Source organism: Hipposideros armiger, unplaced genomic scaffold, assembly GCF_001890085.2.
Source record: "Hipposideros armiger isolate ML-2016 unplaced genomic scaffold, ASM189008v1 scaffold_249, whole genome shotgun sequence".
NCBI lineage: Eukaryota > Metazoa > Chordata > Mammalia > Chiroptera > Hipposideridae > Hipposideros > Hipposideros armiger.
Window position 1 is genome coordinate 1,170,551 of NW_017731599.1, and position 6,846 is coordinate 1,177,396.

The window sequence follows — 6,846 nt, forward strand, 5'->3', positions numbered from 1 at the left end:
CCTCTGTAGCTCGGAAAGGAAGACCCTTGAGCTCAGCAGGGGAAGAAGACACTGTCAGTGGTAACAGCCCTGGGTAGTGCTTCACACAGCAGAGAAAACTCCAGCAGGCACCCTCCCCACCAGATGGGGCTGGTGATGGGCGTGGGAAGTCAAGAGAACAGGTAAACCTAAACAGGAAACACCTGAACCCAGACAGGCACTGTTTGTTATTGGGGGACAGGTGGAGGTGAGTGGAGGTTGGGAACAACCTCTAGAGACCAAAGTTCTCTATTTGTAGCTATTAAAGTATCAGGGTTCTTACCTGTAGCACTGCATGCTGGATAATGGCCACTTGGAAGTGTTCACAGTCTGTTTAAATTGTAACTACTTCAGAAATCAAGTAAACAGTATTTTAAGTGAATGAGACACACACAGAAATGCACGTGCATGTAAGTGAATAGATCTTCAGACGGGGGAGCAAAGAAGCTGCTCCTCAGGAAATAACATTGAATATTTAAGTGGTGGCCTGCCCAGCTGTGTTCAGAGAGATTCCAAAACTGTTCCCAGGCGTTATTTGAGAAACACACACACACACACACACACACACACACACACACACACACACACACACCAATGCCTATGTAACACTTGCTAGATGCATGGAATGTTCCTAAACACTACCCATATATAAACCTACTGAATTCTCCAAACCACTTGTGAGGTAGATACTATTCCTGCCATTTGAGAGGTGAGGACGCTGAGGCCTCCATGTCTGCGTAGTTAGAAAGTAGCAGAACCCGATTTTGAACTTGGAGAATCTAACTCCAGGTCTCACCCTGTTGATTGCTATCTTAGACATAATCTAATCTTCCATAAAATAGTTGTTGAGCACATGCTTTGAGCCAGGCTCTGGTCTTGGCCCCAGAGCAACAACTGTGAACCACTGGAAAATACAGTTCTCATGATAGTCACATCCAGTGAGAGAGACAAGGGTAGGTAAGTGAATCAACCCATACAATAATTTCATATGAAATATCAGACGGAAGGGATAAAATACAATCATGATAAGGAAGGCTTTGAGAATGTGATGTATGAATTGAGTCCTGACTGATCACTAGCCAGGCTTATGAAGGAGAACATTCCAGACAGAGGGAGCAGTGGGCCCAAAGGCCCTGAGGCACGAACAAGTTTTGTGTATTCCAGGAATAAGGAGAAAGACTGTGAGTGGAGAGTGTGAGTGAAGAGCTGCCAGAGCCAGTGTGGAAAATGTGTTGAGAGAACAGTTCCTGCATGACCTTGGATGTAATGCTAAGGAAGTGAACAGTGTTATCCATGAGCACAGTAGGACGTTATCCATGAACATAGTAGGGCAGATACCAAATGCTACTCCCATTTGCCATCCTCAGCTTCCGTACGCATGCTCACTCTTGGTCCTAGTATGTTCTTTCCCATGATGGAGCTTTTATATTTTTGGAGTGTTTATTAATATAATACACCCCCATTATCCGCAGTTTTGCTTTCCATGGTTTCAGTTACCCTCAGTCAACTGCAGTCCAAAAATATTAAAAACCCCCAGAAAAAAAAAGAAAAAACATAAGTTTTAAATTGCGTGTTGTTCTGAGGAGCGTGATTAAATCTCGTACCATCCTGCTCCGTCCCACACAGGACATGAACCACCCCTTTGTCCAGTGTATCCACACTGTACCTACTACCTGACTCTTAGTCACTTAGTAGCCTCTTGGTTATCAGATCAACTGTGTGGTACTTATTTCTCTTACTGTGCCTACTTTATAAATTAAGCTTTATCATTGTTATTATGTATAGGAAAAATACATAGTATATATATACATATATATATATATATATATATATATATATATATATATATATATATGGTTTAGTACTACCCACAGTTTCATTGGGACGTCCACTGGAGGTCTTAGCATATCACCCCCACAGATAAGGGGCAACTACTGTGCAGTTGTTTATTTTTTGGCTGGCGTAACCTATTGCCTGATTTAAAAGTCTGATATATTAGGTGGGAAAACTCTCTTCTCATCTAAATAGCAATGTCCAGATCAACTTCTAAATGCAAAACTAAGACACAGGCTGTGAAGTCCCCGTTCCTATCTCTAGATTATTAATTAAAGTGAGGGCATTATCAATAATGAAAGAATTACCTTTTTAGAAAGAACACAATGGAGCTTCCCAGTCTTGGAGCTTTATTAAATGATTTTATTCTTTGAAAAAGAAATCTCTCTGCACAGATTGTAGGTAGTTCTTATTTATTTAAATTAGCTTGAACTGCGCTAAACAAAATACAGAGTTCATTACAATGATTAAAGAATTAACTTAGGTAGTTGAAAGGATTCATAGTTTTACGTTTCATTTATATGATTATTTAAAATGTAAGTCACTCATACTGAACTATGTGCATTCTGTGCTTTTGGCTCATTGTAGTTAGAATGTAAAGGATTTTTTCTAATCATGATTTTTTTTTCATAAAAATGATATTCCAGGTTTTGTAAGAAACAATTATTTTACATAATTAATAAAAGTGAAGGCTGAGATACCTTTGTAAGAGAAGGTGGGAAAAGGGCAAAAACCAACTAGCATGCACAGATGAGGATGATCAATTCTTAATGATAAAATTCATTTTCGAGTCAGTAATTGAGTTTGGAAAAGCAATGGGTTTGGGGTCAGAGACTTGCTTGCAGTTTTAGACTCCGCTTTATAAACTATACACCATGTAATCATTTCATAATAAGCAAAATTAAAAATTTGAACAAAAAGATGTTTATTTAGAGTTTAACAAGACAAAATTTATTGCTTTCACGGATTTCAAAAATATCCCAATTGGGCCAGCCAAGTGGAGCGTTGGTTAAGAACTGGCTTGGGATGCCAGAGGGCCCCGGTTCAGATCCCACATGTGAAGGCCAGTGACGCTGCCCTCTAAAAAAAAAATATATATATATATATATATATATATATATATATATATATATATATAGATCATGCTTCATTTATACAAACCTAATTGTTTCCCATTAAATTGCAAACGGGAGAGACCATGTCCAAATTTATTGAGTCCTCAGGCTCTAACATATAATAGCTACTCAATAAATGAGATAGTGGATTCTTATTACATTAATATATGAGTACATGAATTGATGAATATAAATGAAGAAAGGAGGAAAGATAAGATATGAACTTGCTTCAAATTTTATTTTTAGGATACTGATTGGGTTGTAATTGGTCAATATCTTTATGGGGTTTGTTCTCCAAAACATAAACTATTAGTTTATGCATCTTCCACAAGATTTCTAAGTGCTACAGTTAAGACATTGTATCTAAAGGTTAATGACATGATGAAATACTTTATATGAAAGCATGTATAAGCTAAGTAATATGCAGAAGTGACTAGTCAGTTACAAAGCCACTAATGCGCCCAACAGCTTTGCCCTTGCTTTCCGGGTCCGCCTCCCACTTGCCTTAATGCCAGAAGCGTCATCTGTTTGTACCAAGGAGTTTCTCTCAGGCTTGTCGTGCTTTTAGCTGTGATAGGCTGTGGGACCCCAGTACGAAAACAAAGTAGGGAGTTTATTAAAGTCAGAGTGTATATTTCTATGACTCATTTTTGCCTAGGCCTTTTCAGATCAACTTTCTTAAAAAGACCCTATTTTGAGATTATCTTTTCCCTGGGACCCTGAGTGATAAACTACCCAAATACCCAAAACCACTAATTCTATGTCCCTCTCCCAATTCAATCTCTCTGGAAAATGCCTATAGAAAAGAGCTAATAAAATAAAAAATACTATGAATAGACTGGTATATGTTAGTGATCAGGTTTCAAGTCCTGTAGTCAGAAAACTTGTTTGAATATTGTAGTCCTGAGTTATGAGTCCATGGATAAATCAATCCATTTTAAAGAAGAGAAAACCAAGGCTTAGATAAACTAAAAGTACATTGTCTCACTTTTGTTAATGTTTGCTGAATATTTTTCTAGGTGCTAAATAAATATTTAGTTAAGACTTAGCTTTCCTGATGGGATTGTTGGGAGTGTATCTAGTAAAATACAAATTTGATTTTTAACATTTAATTCTAAAAAAAAAATTTTTTTTAATGCCACTCTGAGATTGAGAAAAACTACCCATTTTATTTTATTAGATCTTGTTTTGGTCAGTTTCTCAGTAGGGAAAAGGCAGCCCATTTAAAAGGGAGTTTAAATGAAGGGTCAGTTTTCAAGATAAGGGATAGTAAAGCAAAACCGTAGCTAAGGAAGGGAGAGAAAAAAAACACAAGGGAACCTGGTTTGTACATTCTGCACAAACCCTCCTCCAGGCCACAGAGCAGGAAGGAGAATAATGAGGACACATTTGGATGGTCCACAGAGAATTATTAAGATAGGACATGCGTGTGATTTTAGGTTTGGAAACTGTAATAGTTTATTTTATATGTCAACTTCACTGGGCCAAGGGATGTACAAATAACTGGTTAAACATTATTTCTGGGCATGTCTGGGAGGCTGTTTCAGGCAAAGATTAGCATCTGCACCATAGACCGAGTAAAGCAGACTGTCTCCTCTGTGTGCCTGGACACCGTCCAACCCACCGAGAGCCTACATAGAACACAAGGCAGAGGAAGAGAGAAGGGGCTCTCATTTTGACTGCTTGGGCTGGGAGGTGGGTTTTGCTCCTGCCCTCTGACCAGGACTTACACCCCTGGCTTTCAGATCTGCAGACCTGCCTGGACTAAGACGTATACGACTCTCCCTCCTGGTTCTTAGGCCTCCGGGCTTGGATTGGATCTACACCACTGGTTTTCCTGGCCCTTCAAGCATGGAGACAGCCGACCATGGGCGTCTCAGCCTCCAGCGTCACAGAAGCCAATTCTTTATAATACATCTTTTTCCCTGTAGATAAATAAGATATAGGGAAATGGAGATGGAGACGGAGATGGAGATGGAGATGGAGATGGAGATGGAGTTGGAGATGGAGATGGATGATAGATAGATAGATAGATAGATAGATAGATAGATAGATAGATAGACATCTGTATGCCCAGCATGGTGACCAGGGGAAATCACCCCATTATGGGGAGGTCAGTCTAAACTCAGTTCTTATTGCCATCACCCGGATTTAGCTTGTTAAAACAGTCCTCTGCCGTGCAGACTCCTGAGGCCCCCGTCTTATGCAGGTCAGTGAGATGGCCACCCAAAGCTTTGAAGGACTTGACCTGCCCATGCAGTTGGTGGTGCTCCAGGTAGTCACACAGGTGGATGCCGTTTTGTCCGTGGCCAGCTTTCCAAACTACAGCCTTGGTTCACGCTCTTCTCCTGGTGGCAGCTGGACTCCCGGGCTTTCAGGCCACTCTCCCCGTCCTTGTGGTCTAGCTTCTTGACGTCGCTGAGGCTGATGTGACCCTAGGATCATGACTAGTAATTTAACCCCAACCTCTGCAGACGCAACACTGTATTCTCTCTTGGTTCCCAAATTTGACTTAATGCGAAATTTAGTGGAGGTGTTTTTCAATATCCTAATATCCTGATCCACATCAGAGCAATTAAAGAGAAATCTCCTCAGGACAGACATCGGTATTTCTGATGTTCCTGGATGATTATCATATACGCTCAAAGCTGGAAACCAATGGTGTAATGCAGAGGCTCTCGACTTGGTACTTGTTGGGCCAGATAATTCTTTGTTGTGGGAGTGCTGTCCTAGGCACTGGAGGATGTATAGCTGCATCTCTAGCCTCTACCTGCTAAATGCCAATAGTGTCCCTCACCCCGCAATATCAATCCAAAATGCCTCCAGACATTGCTAATGTCTTCTGGGGATAAAATCACCCATAGTTGAATACCAGTGAAATACTCATGAAAATAAACAAACTCAACTGTCATTTAATCCAATTCTTATCAAGGTGGGACTAAGCTCTTCTCTGTCCTCTTTGGCTTCTGACAGACTGACTATGATGTGTCTTTGTGTAAAGCTCTGAGTTACCCTACTGGAGGGCTGTGGAGCTCTTGGCTGTTTTTCATCAAATTCAAAAAAGTTTTCAGATATTATTTCCTCAAATATTCTTTCTGTCCGTTTTCCTTTCTCTTCACCTCTAGGACTCCCATTATGCATGCGTTGGTATCTTTCATGTTGTTCCAAAGAGTTTTTAAAAGCGCTTTATGTGTTTAGAGCAGTTTTACAATAAAATTGAGAGGGGGATACAAGTACTTCTTATATGCCTCTTGTCTCCACAAATGTATAGCCTCCCCAGTTATAAACATTACTCACCAGAGTGGTACATTAGTTACAACTGATAAACCTGTATTGAGAAATCATAATCCCCCAATCCATACTTTACATGTGGCTCACTCTTGGTGTTGTAATCTATGGCCTTGGACAAATGTGTAATGCCATGTATCCATCATTATTATATCATACAGAGTATGTTCACTGCCATAGAAACCCTCTGTATTTTGCCTGTTTATCTCCCCACCAACTCACTCACCCCCCCCACCCCCAATCTCCACACACACACTCTCAGCAACTACTGATCCTTTTACTGTCTTCATAGTTTTGCCTTTTGCACAATGTCTTACAGTGGGAATCATAAACTATGCAGCTTTTTAGATTGGCTGCTTTCACTTAGTTATACATATTTAAGTTTCCGCCATGTCTTTTCACAGCTTGATAGCTCATTTCTTCTTTAGCAATGAATAATATTTTATTGTCTGGATGTATCACAGTTTATCCTTTCACATACTAAAGGGCATCTTGATTGCTTCCAATTTTAGAAATTATGAATAAAGCCCCTGTAAACATCCATGGGTAAGTTTGTGTGTGAATGAATTTTCATCTCTTTGAGATAAATACC